This window comes from Anolis sagrei, chromosome 1 (genome assembly GCF_037176765.1).
Source record: "Anolis sagrei isolate rAnoSag1 chromosome 1, rAnoSag1.mat, whole genome shotgun sequence".
In the NCBI taxonomy this organism is placed as follows: domain Eukaryota; kingdom Metazoa; phylum Chordata; class Lepidosauria; order Squamata; family Dactyloidae; genus Anolis; species Anolis sagrei.
Genome location: NC_090021.1, coordinates 166,111,078 through 166,126,809, shown reverse-complemented (window position 1 = coordinate 166,126,809; position 15,732 = coordinate 166,111,078).

Here is a 15,732-nt window from a genome sequence, read left to right as displayed (position 1 = left end):
CGGATGTAAGCCGCCCTGAGTCCCCCCTAGGGGGTGAGAAGGGCAGGGTAGAAATGTCCGAAAGAAATAAATAAATAAACAAGCGGCATAGGATGGGCCAAGTAGCCTGTCTGATGAGGTTGTTAAAAGACAAGGCAAAGGCTGTGAAGTAAAATGCTGCCCACTCACCACTCTTACAGAGTCTTCTTGGAAAAACCTGTCTGAAATGGGGTTCTAAATATTTCTTTGAGCCAAAAGGTGTGATTCAGTGGCATTCTACCCACTGCTTCTCCCAACTATTTTTATGTTTTAACCCCAAAAAGACTCCCTCTTCTCATGAGAGTAATCCAGAATTATTATTAATTTTTTGTCAGTGATGATGGAGTAAATCCAACCTTGACAGAACATGCCTTATGGTGCATTTCTAAAGGATATTGAATGTATAGACAGGGTACATTAGGAGGAGTAAGGTCTTTACAAATTGCTGGAGTCCACTGGCCAGGAAAGGAGCCCAGGGCCTATGCTGTATATATTTTTGTCTTTGGAGCAGAGTAGCCCCAAATCCCATATTTTTAATCTGCTGAGAATTTAAAGAATAGGATTTTGATAATCTGGATTATATGGCGGTGTAGAAGGGGCCTAGAATCCCTTCTACACTGTCCTATATCCCAGGATCTGATCCTATAGAATCTTCTTATAGTCCAGTTCTTCTTATATAATCCAGTTCAAAGCAGATAATCTGGGATCGGGTCCTAGTATATTGGCAGTGTAGATCCAGCCCAAGGTGAGTAGTATGTGAAACAGGCCTAGGTGAAACCCATCTCAGGTTTCCTGAAAGCCAGGTCTCTTGCACGTTTTCTGTGACTTTCCTCCTACTAGTCCATTCCCTTCCCACCAAGTAATATCCAGATCAAAATACACATCTCCCTATCTGAAATGTGCAATTCTACATCAGCCTTACATTTGTCACTTCTGACAAAATATATCCTCTGTAGGCATTTTCTAGGTCCTCTAGCATGACTCGACTGTATTCTTGAGCCAGACATCCTTCATTTCAGTAGGATTCGCTATTGTCTGTAGATTTGCATATCTATGCAAAGTCTGGGAATGTATGCCCCCACAGATTTGGGGGCTGTGCTGTACCTATTATTTTGTAGGCCTGTGATTTCACCCCATTGCCTAATTTATGTTGCTTCCATTAGCCACTTAAGCCCTTAGCCAATCCCTTCTGTCCACAGTTTCCACCTCATGTTACCATCAGCATATATCACAATGCCCTCCTAACTTTCACAAGTCATATTTTTATTTCTCAGAATTGCTAATATATTCCACTGTGGATAGTTATTTGAAAAGACAACAAAATTTATTTCATTAGTCAGACAAGTTTCATTAATACTGGAAACTCATGACTTGGCATTTGGCAGCCAAGACAGAATTCAACAGCTGTTGTTGGGAAATGTGTATTTTAACAGTAGGATGCCAAGTACTGGGTGTTAGCTTGTATAATTAGTTTAAATAATGAAAGGTCATCCCATTCTAGACCACAGCTCCCATTAGACATGACCAGAGGTCATTTTGAACAAGCCTTATGACAACTGAAGGCCAAAACATCCAGAGTGCACCTTCCTCTGAGACTACATGAAGAACAAACTGTTGGCACTAAACAAGAATCTACACTTTATACAAGCATAGATTTTTCTTTGGCACCCACAGCTTGTTCTTCGTATGTCTCAGTCAGATGAAAGTGCACTCTGGATGTTTGGCCTTCAGTCCAACTTGAGCATAATTTATCCAAAATTACAAAATCCAATATAGGTACTCCAAAATCCAAAACTTTCCACCTGGGTAGCTGAGATGGTGACACCTTTGCTTTCTGATGATTGAATGTACATAAACTTTGTTTTGTGCACAAAAGTATTTAAAATATTGTGTATTACATTACATTTAGGTTGTGTGTACACAAACCAAAAACAATCATAGAGTTGGAAGAGACCACATGGGCCATCCAGCCCAACCCCTGCCATGAAGAAAAAGCATAATCTTACAGTCAGGAAGTTCTTCCTAATGTTCAGGTGGAATCTCCTTTCCTGTAATTGAATCCATTGCTCTAAGTCTATTCTCCAGGACAGCAGAAAACAAGCCTGCTCCCTCTTACTTATGACATCTTTTCACGTATTTGTACATAGCAATCAAGTCTCCTCTCAACCTTCTCTTCTGGAGGCTAAACATACCCAGACCTTTAAGATGCTCCTCATAGGGATTCATGGTCTCCAGACCTTTGATCATTTTAGTCACCCTCCTCTGGACACCTTCCAGATTGTCAATATCTTTTTTTAACGGTGGTACCCAGAATTGGGCACAGTATTCCAGGTGAGGTCTAATCAAAGCAGAATACAAAGCTCAATGACTTCACTCGATCTAGACACCAGACTCCTTTTGATGCAGCCCAAAATCCCATTAGCTGCTGCATTGATTTATAAATTTATTTACTATATTTGTATTCTGCTCTCTCTCACCCCACAGGGGACTCAGAGCGGCTTACAACTTGGCAACATTCAGTGCCGCACATGGTACAAACAATACTATATATATATATATATATATATATATATATATATATATATGGGGTATTTTTTAAGTAAGGTCCGTTCTGTTGTAGACACTAGTAGTTCGCACGCATATCGCAACGAGCGCATGCGTCGTGTACCGGCATGCTTCAGGAACAACTGTGCTCAGTTTCCTGTATGGTTCTGTTCTGTGCTTTAAAGATGTTTAAGACTAGCAACTCACCCTCCGCATGTGAGGTTCACTCGCTTCAACTGAAGCCACCAAATTGTCTGTAATCAAAGAAGGGCGACCGGAGCGGTCCTCATCATGGACGTTGTCACAGCCATCTTTGAATTGTCGTACCCACTTATGCACTTTGCTTTCACTCATAATAGTATCACCGTACACTTCACAAATCTGTCGATGAATTTCTGCAGCAGGCAGGTTCCTTGCTGACAAAAACCGTATCACTGAGCGAACCTCACATGCGGAGGGTGAGTTGATAGTCTTAAACATTTTTAAAGCACAGAACAGAACCGTACAGGCTAGCTACAGAGCGGAAACTGAGCACAGTTGTTCCCGAGGCATGCCAGTACACGACGCACCCGCTCGTTGCTGTATGCGGGCAAACTATTAGTGTCTACAACAAAACAGACCTTACTTAAAAAATACCCCTAGTATATATAAATGCTCTGTCCGTAACGAGTACCTTAAAAACAAAAGAACCAATGAACGAAATCACACCAAATTTGGCAACCAAACATCTCACAACACAAGGAGTGACCATCACTCAAAATATTATGATTTTGTCATTTTGGAGTTGTAGTTGCTGGGATTTATAGTTCACCTACAATCAAAGTGCATTCTAAACTCCACCAACTATGGAATTGAACCAAACATGCCACACAGGACTCCCATGACCAACAGAAAACACTAGAAGGGTTTGGTGGGCATTGACCTTGAATTAGGAAGTTGTAGTTCACCAATATCCAGAGAGCACTGTGGACTCAAACAATGATGAATCTGGGCCAAACTTGACATGAATATTCCATATGTCCAAATATGAACACAGATTGAGTTTGGGGGAAAGAGACCTTGACATTTGGGAGTTGTAGATACTGGGATTTATAGTTCACCTACAATCAAAGATCCCCTTGAACCCCACCAATAACAGAATTGGGGCAAACTTCCCACACAGAACCCCCATGACCAACAGAAAATACTTAAGGCCATCCAGTCCAACTCCCTTCAAAAGGTCAAAAAAACGTAATCAAACAGCCATCAAGCCATAGATATAGATAGATACGTTTCACACACACACAGATATAGTATCATAGATTTCAAAGGGACCCCTAAATAAAATAAAAGGACAATAATATGTTGCATATTCCAGAGTAGGCAAACCAGACACTCTCCACATCAACACTGACAAAGAAACAAGAAATACTGTTTACCCACAAGCGTAAAAAAATTACATATATTAGAAACCAAGACTTTCTCATTATTTTCTAGATCACCAGACCAGGCCACAGCAATGCGTGGCAGGGAACGGCTAGTCATATAATAAAATGATAAAACGCATAAAATGATAAAACATATAAATAGCATAAAACTGTTAAAACATAATACCCAATCCAAAATCTACATTGTGCTGATTCCGCATTGCACTACCCAAACATCTGATCCCTGAGCTAAGTCTTCACTTGATGGCATAAGGCAGGAATGTACAACCTTTCACCAGAAGAGTGAAATACATCCATCAGCCCACTTCCTACCTCATTCACAAATGTAGTGCTTCTACATCACTGGTCGTCAAAAGAGAGGACATGTATAGTTGTTATAAGCACCAGAATACTGAAAGGGAATAACATGTAAATTTGAAATTCTCTTATAACATATTACATATTGGCTTCCATAATCCTATTAGAATCGAACTGATGGCCAACTTCAACATTCTGTTTTCAAAGCTTGTCTTAGCCAAATGCTACAGGGAGAAAATGCTATAAAATACAGAGCAAATCGTATTTGATTTTCTTTTCGTTCTGGGTTAGGATTTGAAAACAGCTTTAAAAAATTTTCAAAATGAGGTCGTTTGAAAATTTGAATTGTGGAATTCAAAGCCGCTCCTCATAGGGCTTGTTCTCCAGACCCTTGATCATTTTAGTCGCCCTCCTCTGGACACATTGACAAGCTGGAATGTGTCCAGAGGAGGGTGACTAAAATGATCAAGGGTCTGGAGAACAAGCCCTATGAGGAGTGGCTTAAGGAGCTGGGCATGTTTAGCCTGAAGAAGAGAAGGCTGAGAGGAGATATGATAGCCATGTATAAATATGTGAGAGGAAGCCACAGGGAGGAGGGAGCAAGCTTGTTTTCTGCTTCCCTGGAGACTAGGACGCAGAACAATGGCTTCAAATTACAAGAGAGGAGATTCCATCTGAATATGAGGAAGAACTTCCTGACTGTGAAAGCCGTTCAGCAGTGGAACTCTCTGCCCCGGAGTGTAGTGGAGGCTCCTTCTTTGGAAGCTTTTAAACAGGGGCCATCTCTCAGGGGTGATTTGAATGCAATATTCCTGCTTCTTGGCAGGGGGTTGGACTGGATGGCCCATGAGGTCTCTTCCAACTCTTTGATTCTATGATTCTATGATTCTATAACAATGCAATTAATTGGGGGTTTTTTATTTAAAAAACTTAACTGTTTGGTTTTATTTGTGTGTGTTTGTTCTCTCCCATTAATTCATTTAAGTTTCCCTAAGTTAAGGGCAGCACTTTCTTAATTGTCCTGATAATAGAACAGCAACAGCAGGTATTCAGATGTCTCATAGTTTAATGTACCAATTTAATTTAAAACTTAATTAGACTTGAACAGCTTGCTTTTGCTTCAGTCTACTGAGAAGAGCAGGACTCTGCCTCCTCTTCTCCTCTCCACCCACAGAGTTAACTGAATGCAATAAAAATGTATTTACATTTATCAACCATGGAAATAAGGCAGGTGGCTACTGAAGAGAGGATGTTTTCATGCTGGTATCCCAACAAGAGGCTCAGTTGGCACCTCTGATGCTTTTTAAATAGGGCATCCAGACCTTTTTAGTTTCACACATTGTTTGAATATTCCTTTGGCACTCCTTGATTCATAATGCATTTGAATTTGCATTTTTATTGTGTGTCATCTTACATTATAGGCAGCATTTTTATTATTTGTCTTATTAATAAAAATGCTGCCTATAATGTCTTATTATATAACACACACAAACATACGGATAACAAAAGCCATAGATACACAAGTCCTGTTATATACAAGAAAAAATGGTATCCCTCATATAATTACTATATATTTTCAAGCCATGAATAGTTGAATGCAGAATTCTTGAATGTGAAGGTCTGACTTTACTGGGGAAGTTATGATGGATTGAGGTTTAATATTTAGACAGACGTAATGACAAATCAAAATGAAATGTATAAAGGTCTACCATGAAGCAATGAGGATAATGTTTGATAATTCTTTGGGAATAAAGATTTGTGTCAATGGTATTAACTTATTTATGGAATGAAGGTTCAAGGAGCCAGTGATGTTCATATCAAGCACATGTGCATATCTAGGTTGAATCAAGCACCAACAACTATATGTAATGCATAAAATGCTCAGCATGGATTAAAGGTTGCACTGAGAATAATGTCAGTCAAGAGCATCCAAGCTCATTGCTTTTAGGATGATAAGGTCATGTGACATGTTCTCCACTGTGACATCCAAGTGGCTCATCTGTCTGACAGGCATATGTGGCCTGGGAGAGAAAGAGTTTAATGCATTCTCCTTCTACCGTATTTACTTCTACTATCATTTCACTCATCCCCCGGCTTCAATCTCTCTCTCATACTAAAAGAAGAGGAAAATGTGAGTAGGACTTCTTAGGAGGTTCTGCATTCTGATTTGTTACCCACTAACAACAGCTTAGTAATTTCTGTATCTGGGTGTCCTAAACTTTTACTCTTTTCTTTTTCAAAGGGCAGTTTTAAAATATTTGTAAATAAATTATGCACAATTCATGCAAAACCATGAGAATAAGGTCCTCATCACATTGAGGTCTAATTTGCAGGCAATAGCAGGGTGGTTCACCATGGATCGTGGCAAATCTGGTGGGCAACCTTACAACAGTTTCACCTCAACTCACGCATGGAGCCCTGCTGGAAGAAGTTCTATGCCATATGATGGGATTCAGTGGGTTCTGTGCCTGAAGTGAGGTGAAACTGTTGTAGGACGGGCAATTTTGCCCGTGTGATGACAGCATAAAATAGTATTGAATTGGTGAAAGCCCATGTTCAAGAGGAATTGGCAAGCCTCTTACGTCAAATTCACCCACTATCTTCTAGGCTGTTGAACAGCTCTTCCTAACCAGAAATCCAAGGCTGATTCAGAACAATGAAAAAGCAAAGAAAAATATATTTGGATCTTGTTCAGTATATTGCTCACTGGCAGTACATTTGTATTTTTTTTAGTTTTCAGTACACTCTATCAGAAAAGGTCCGTTTTCACAAGGCATCACGACCAGTCTATTCACTTCATGAATTGAGACATTTTTTTGGAATACAGTACAACCCTCATATCCATAGGAATGGTTCCCACCATTTTGCTGACACATCTGACAAAATATGTCCTTTTTAGGTATTACCTAGGTCCTCAAGGGTGATTCCGTATTAACATCTGGCAGTCATTCATTTCAATAGTATTTGTTATTATCTATGATTCCAAATTTCCATTATAGGTTCAAATGTAGGTTTTTATTGCTGTCAATTATCAGAACCAAAAAATGTACAAACATCAGAATAAGAACATATACATTTATTTTATTTTTTATTTCCTATATTTATATCCTGCCCTTCTCACCCCCAAGAGGGGACTCAGGGCGGCCTCACAAACACCATACAGCATCGACATCATAAAACAATCAACAGTACATTAAAAATTTAAAAATATTAAAACAATAGTTAAAACAATTGATTAACATACGCCTATTAAAACATCATGAGAAGAAAAGAAAGCTTAGAGAAGACAATGATGCTGGGGAAAATGGAAGGAAAAAGGAAGAGGGGCCGACCAAGGGCAAGATGGATGGATGGGATCCTTGAAGTGACTGGATTGACCTTGAAGGACCTGGGGGTGGTGACGGCCAACAGGGAGCTCTGGTGTGGGCTGGTTCATGAGGTCATGAAGAGTTGGAAACGACTGAATGAATGAACAACAACAATTAAAAATTGGGATCCAAAATCCAGTCCTGGTCAATTCTTACTTTCTTAATTTAGGCATTAAGAAACATGTTCAGAAAGAGGGATTGTAGGGAACCTAAGAAGACTTGCCCTTCCCACAGATTAGCATGACAGGTATGTGTGTGGTAGGGACAGGCAACACATGGTGGATAAATGTGGATTCCAACCACTCTTATTATTATTATTCCTAGTAAAACACCTATGGATTTCCATATTTGGGGCTTCATGTCACAGAGCTAACAATTTGTATCAGTTAACTAAGAAGATACATCAGTTGTCAGACCAAGAAAGCACTAGGAAGTGCTTCTCCATCACAAAAACAAGCATACAAGAGAGGCTGAAATCAGTAGCCATGTGTTTAGAACAGTGGTTCCCAACCTTTGATTCTCTAGTTGTTCTGGATTTCAAGTCCAGAAATCCCAGCCAGTTTACCAACTGTTTGGGAAATATAGTAGCTGAAGTCCAAAACACTTGGAAGGCCAAAAGTTGAGAACTACTGGTTTAGAAGAACATCAAAGACCCACGATCAGCTGGCAAGCTGGGATGGGGGTATCTTTTGTCTCTAGGATTTGCCCCTGTCCTCAGAATTTCATCCATCATTAGGTCAGAAGATGCATTTTCTGATTCTGAGTTACTCTTCCACAAGCTGGGGAGATGCAACAGGAGCTCCTTATGAGGAAATGATGTACTGTAGCATATATGGTTTAAATTTGACACCCTTCAGCCTCAGTTCTTGTTGAGCCTTATTAGCATCCATCTAAAGATACTTCAGTAATGGTGATTATTCTACAAAAATGTCTCTGGCAAAATAAAGATTTAAAAACCCCTTCACTGGATTTAAGGGTGATCTTCAAGTCCCTTCATAAGAATTCTGTCCCCTGGTGAGCAAGCCCAAAAATAGGAAATAAATACATTGTGTTTGACATTCCCTTATCTAGCCCAGCACTGTATAATTTGCCCTCATTTTGGCATACTGTAATTCTGGAGTATATATATATTAACATCAAAAAATAATAATATAGAAAACAACATTTAGAGAAAACTACCAAATATAATAGGAGCCCTCGATGGCACAGTGGGTTAAAGCACTGAGCTGCTGAGCTTGTTGACCGAAAGGTCGCAGATTCGAATCCGGGAAGCAGTATGAGCTTCCGCTGTCAACCCCAGCTTCTGCCAACCTAGCAATTCGAAAATATGCAAATGTGAGTAGATCAATAGGTACCGCTCTGGCAGGAAGGTAAAAGCGCTCCAGGCAGTCATGCCAGCTTCATGACCTTGGAGGCAGGCATGTAGCCAGGGGGGGGGGCTCGGGGGGCTCGGGGGGCTTCAGCCCCCCCCCCCCGAAATTCTCATGGTGGTTTGCGAAAAGGCCTTCCTGGTGCATTATTTAAACTGTTATGTTTATTCATATCATGATCTGATCACCATACTCAATATATCCCATATGCATGGGGGTATTGGGGTAATGATACAAAAGGTTTGCTAGGCTAAACCCTCTTTCACTCAAACTCAGCCCCCCCCCCCGAAACTCAGCCCCCCCCCCCAAAAAAAACCCAAAAATTTTTTAGCCCCCCCCCCCCCCCCCGAAACGAAATCCTGGCTACGGGCCTGCTTGGAGGTGTCTATGGACAACACCGGCTCTTTGGCTTAGAAATGGAGATGAGCACCAACTCCCAGACACGACTGGACTTTATGTCAGGGGGGAAACCTTTACCTTTACTTACCAAATACAAATGTAATTCAATACAATATATATATATATATATATATATATATATATATATATATGACACATAATACATCTTCCAAAATTATTGACTAAACTACAACTAAACTACTATTAAGAGGGGGGGGGGGGGACAAATTACCATAACCTTTTCAACTAGTGGTTTTAGTTATTAAAAACCATGAACTTCTTCTATACAAAAGTTTTTAATTTGACATCTATAATTAGTATAAGTAATTTTCAAAATGAAATTCAAATATCACATCCCCAACAATCTCCTAAACCCAGTTCTTGATTCTGGGTGAATGGGGCATTGATTTTTTTTCAGTAGTTCATAAAATGTTTGTTATATGCTCAGTTAATTTCTGATTAAGAATTCTCCATCCCTGATTCGCTGAGCAATCTTTACAGCCACTTTTGTTGAATTTTAGTATTGGGATGAATCAGTGTCCTCCAATTGGAATGAATGCATCATTTCTTATTCACCTTGCCTGATATAGATATACTATCCATAATGTTTGAAGGATGTGTGAACATACCACATGATGACTCAATTGGGGAAAGAAGAGAGACAGACATCAAGGAGAAGACCTCAGTCAACAGGCTGGTAAATCCCATGCTTTAGGGCAAACTTCACCAAATTAATACTTATTCAGGTGGACCACAATGCAAATTCTGGCATTTTTTCCTATCATCAGATTGTATGATTTGTAATCTAACATGCCAAACTGGGGAAGGCGACATTGAGATGGCTTTTAGCAAGCGCTTTTTGAAGGAGCCAATAACATTAACAATCCCACTAGGAGGCAATTATGACAACCAAACAAGCTATTTGCAAATTGTGTAGTTAAAAGCATTTAACCATGAACAGAAATTTATTAGATTCCACTTTTCTAATATTAAGAGCTATAAACTAAATCTGCATCTTTAACTATCAAAAGTAATGCATTCATTCTTTTTATCCTATCATTCCAAATTTTGGACATGATTGTCCATTTTGGGAGGTGTAATGCCAGCTCCAAGCCATAAACAGTTTGTTCCTTTTTAAACATATATTTTGTGGTTCACTGGTAAGAACACTGAACTAAGTCCTGGGAGGCTCAAGGTAAAATCCCCATTCAATTACAAAACTCATTGAGTAACCCCTAAGGTCATGGGTAGAAAGAAGTAGAAAAAGACAGAGACTCCAGAGTGGGGCTAGAAAAAAAGGGGATGAGAGACAGTGAGCAAAGTTTTTGTATCACTGATAAGCCCTAGTTAGGGGGATGCAATACATTTTTTTCCCCTAATGAAAATTTCAAGGTTTTTCACAACTGGCCAATTTCAACATTCCTGGCCAACTGAAGGGAAATCACATTGAAATGCCCAGATCTTCTTCTTCTCCTCTGACATTTTCCCACCCAAAGCATGCTCACAGACCACCCATTAACCACCCAAAGTCAGTACATGATATTATAGCACATAAGAAGTGGTGAAGATCATCAACAGATTGTTGTTGTTGTTGTTGTCAATGTAAAATAATGCTTTCCAGTGGAAGAACAACACAGGAACAATGTAATGCAGTAAGTCCCAAATGACAGTGCTTTTACCCTGATGCAATTGTGATTTGTCTGCCTCATGAGATAGGGCTCATATTTGTCATTTGCTCTTCCCAAGTAGCTGGCTGAGAGCCTTCTGGCCTGGACATGAGGAGAGATATAATCTTCTGACACTATCACTTGTTCCGTTTTGGATTATCTCATGACTCCATGGTTTCCAAAGTAAAATGCATTCAGAAGTGCCTTCTTTCCAGTGCCTTCTTTAGTCAGTGCCTTCTTTAGTGGAGCAGTGTAGCCAAAGAGTCACTGCCATTGTCTCTGAGAGATGTCCCCACTGAGTTTAGCATAGCTGGACATTTGGCATCCAAGGAAGTTCACAGAGTCCCAAGAAAGCCACCAAGCAGAGACAATGTGGCGTCCTGGATGCCAAACTGTGTCCTGCTTCTTCAGTCAATGTAGAACTGCTCTCCAGTTCAAATCTCCACCTGATCCTGGAAACACGTTGGGTGACCTTGGACAAATCACACTCAGCCTCAGAAGCAGTGACAAACCGCTCTGAATAAATCTTGCCAACAAAACAATTTAATGCCACACACAGAGACATACAATAAAATAAACATTTGCATTAAAAACCATTAATTAAAAACATCTAAACATTGAAACCAATTATTAAAACCACACAATCCAAATTCATAATCCAGGAGCCATTCCGGTCATAATTGCACCATATCACTTACTGCACTGAGTTTACTGTCCAAAGGCTTGGTCTCGCAGCCACATTTTTAATTTCTTTCTAAAGGTCAGGAGGAAGGGAACTGATCTGATTTCACCGGAGAGGGAGTTCCAGAGCCGAGGAGCCTACTGAGAAGGCCCTGTCCCCTGTCCCTTCCAATCATACCTGTGAAGGGGATGGGACCAAGAGTAGGGCCTCCCCAGGAGATCTTAACCTTTGAGGTGGTTCATAAAGGGAGATACGTTTGGACAGATAAGCTGGGCCAGAACTGTTTAGGGCTTTATAGGCTAAAGCCAGCACTTTGAATTGTGCTTGGTAGCAGACTGGCAGCCAGTGGAGCTGACGCACCAGGAGGACTGTCCGCTCCTTATACCCCACTCCAGGAGCCCCCGGTGGCACAGTGGGTTAAACCCCTGTGCTGACAGGACTGAAGACCAACAGGTCGTAGGTTTGAATCCGGGGAGAGGCGGATGAGCTCCCTCTATCAACTCCAGCTCCTCATGCAGGGACATGAGAGAAGCATCCCAAAAGGATAATAAAAACATCAAATCATCCGGGCATCCCCTGGGCAATGTCCTCGCAGGGTCAATTCTCTCACACCAGAAGCGACTTGCAGTTTCTCAAGTCATTCCTGACACAACAAAAAAAAACCACTCCAGTGAGGAACCTGGCTGCTGCCCATTGGATCCAATAGTCTTCAAAGGCAGCCCCACATAAAGCATGTTGCAATAGTCTATTCGGGATGTAACAAGAGCATGGATCACCATGAACCAACATGAAGCTACACTAAGTCCTCCAATTACAAAGTAATATATACATTAATACTTAAGTCTTTGAACTTCCTATCTAGGGTCTCAGCATGAATCTCACCATTACATTTGTATGCAAAATAAAGGTGAGATGGTCTTTAAATTAAATAATTTTGTTATTGTCATCCCCTAGCACCACACACACACATATAGACACAACTTCTGCCTGATTTTTTGTAATATCTAACATTTTTCAATACCTAGCTCTATTTTGTTAGGCAATTATAGGTATTCCCATATTATGAATTTAGGAATTTTACAATAATTTATTTGGCTATATTTTATCTGAACTACTCAAATTTTCTCACAAAAGGTGAAAGAATTGTGCCTGAGATTTGGTGGAATAATTCATCTTCAACCAAGTTGAAATAGCCCACTATTCAACATAATCTTCCATAAGATGTCTTCAAGGCAGAAGGCTAAATCAGTGTGAACGTAATGATGTAATAATATGCACACTGGGCTATGAAGAATAAATAGTGTACCCACCTTCCTTCCTGTTATGATGTGGGACGGTTATCTCCATTCCACATGAATCAGGCAGATATAAACAAGCCATGTTGTTGTTTCTGTTATTAATAGTCTGGCCCTGAATGACTGTCCCTTTGTACGCTTCTGGGTCTTATCTACTCCAGCTAGGATTAGTAGCTTAAATAAATAAATAACCTCCATAACTTTATTGTGATTTCCTTAGCTTTACTATCATCCCTTGAGAGAAAGAAGTTTTATCTTCCGGGTTTGAAATTAACTCTGCCTACATGTTAAGTTTACGTGTGTGGCTGAAGCATAGTCTTCAGAATTAACTCTCTGCCCATCCTTTTTGTCATAAAAGCCCTACAGATAGCTTCTGTAGGTTTGTTCTTAAGTTGAATTTGTATGTAAGTCTAAACAGGTTAAGTGTAACTCCAGCTCTGTGTGTGTGTTTGTGTGGGTGTGTAAGCTTTAAATAGCATAGGGAATGGTCAACACCCCTGTGTTGTTTGTTTTGCTCTCTGTGTCCCTGTTCAGAAAATGTCACCCCACTTTCTATTGCTGTGATCATTGAATTTTGAAAAATATGACTTATTGTGGAAACAAAGATTGGTGAAGCTTCTGTGGAGACACCATTTTCCCATGATAATAACTCTTCCAGGAGTGAATTTCCCTTTCAAGGGATAGATTTCTCTCACTTCCTATTGTCGCACTCCCGTTCTTAACTATGATTCATTTGTAAGTCAGATGTTTGTAACTTGTGGACTGCCTGTATATTATTTTACTTATTTCTGTGTTGAAATAACAGGTTTTTGCTTAGAAAATATTTCACATACTATAAACATAGAAAACAAGACAGGAAAGCTAAGGCCCGTCGCAAACTCTGTTCCTGCGGGAGGAAAATTGCTAGCATGTCCCTGACGTCACGAGACTCCGCCTCTCGCCCCGCCCCTTTCTCTGCCCCTTTCTCCATGCGAGCGTGGTTTTTCCTGTGCTAGGGCAGCATTGCCCGCATTTTCTCTCAGTTGGCAGAATTCAACTGAGAGAAAATGCGGGCAATGCTGCCCTAGCAAAGGAAAAACCACGCTCGCAAAGAGAAAGGGGCGGAGAAAGGGGCGGGGAGAGAGGCGCAGGCTCATGACGTCAGGGACTTGCTAGCAAGGTTTTCTCTCGCAGGAACAGAGTTTGCGACGGGCCTTAGAGAAGACAATTATGCTGGGGAAAATGGATGGAAAAAGGAAGAGGGGCCAACCAAGGGCAAGATGGATGGATGGGAACCTAGAAGTGACTGGACTGACCTTGAAGGAGCTGGGGGTGGTGATGGCCAACAGGGAGCTCTGGCGTGGGCTGGTCCATGAGGTCACAAAGAGTCGGAAACGACTGAACAAATGAACAACAACAACAAAACATAGTCTTCAATCTCATTTTGGCTTTAGTCAGTATAATTTTGGCAACCAATTACTATTTACAGATGGCATTCACCACCTTCAGGCAGTGAAACAATTGTCATTATCATTGATATAATGAACTAATCCACAAGAGCACATATCCTCTGAACTAAAAATGAGGATATCCTGCTGCCTTTGGTACATTGCCTGTTAATTTAAATTTATCTGGTTTTCTCCTAAAAGCAACGCTGTAGTAGGTTTCTGTGAGTTTTCTGGGCTGTATGGCCATGTTCCAGAAGCATTCTCTCCTGACGTTTCATCCACATTTATGGCAGGCATCCTCAGAGGTTGTCAGGTCTTAGAACACTGCAGTATTTTAAAGCCCTGGTCCTTGGTAGGTTTCCAGATTAGCCATATATGTTGTCGCCCTCCATTCATGGAATTTTATAAAGACTCCACTTTCTTCCACTTGTAGCCCTATTATTTTCTCAGTGGTTTTCATTGCATCCTCCAACACAGAAAATCCTTTAAGAAGGAAAAGACGGAATAGTTGCTCAAAGTCCATTGCTTGACTACTAAGAAAACATTTTGGTTGAACATAGAAAATAGAAATTTCCAGTAAGCTAAATGGTTGGAGCTGGATGCCTGCCGCTCTTGCCAGTACATAACAAACACATGCTTTTTGTTATGATAAAAAGGAGACCTATAGAAAATGTCTCATAACATCTAGCTTAGCACTTCTTCACTGCAATGTAGTTCCTCCACAAGAATCATGGGATCATGAGAGGAGGGATGTCCAATGGCTGTTCCTAGACTTTAGTGCAGCAACCTCTGCGGTATCTTTCAGTCAACAGTTTAATTCCATTTTAATGCTGCCTTTTTATATGTTTCAAACTATGCTGTAATCATAGTAAGCAGCCTTGGGGAATCTTAGGGAAGAAGCAGATGATGATGATGATGGTGGTGATGGTGATGATAAATGGGACTGGGGAAGGGAACACTAATGTCCTCGTCACATGTGGAAATTTCAGCATTCAGCATTCTAGGATGCTTCTGCCCCAGTTGAGCCACACAGCCCCACACCACCCATCATATGATGTAGCCTCATTTCCAACAGGGCTCTGTGGCTCAATTTGGGTGGCAGCGTCCTATGACACTGCACTGACACATGGGAGCATCCCCATGTTCCATGAGGAATCACGAGGCCAATGCAAGGGGGGCGGGGAGAAGTGCAGCAACACTTCTCTGTGTGTCATGAGAAAGTGTCCACTGCCAGCAAG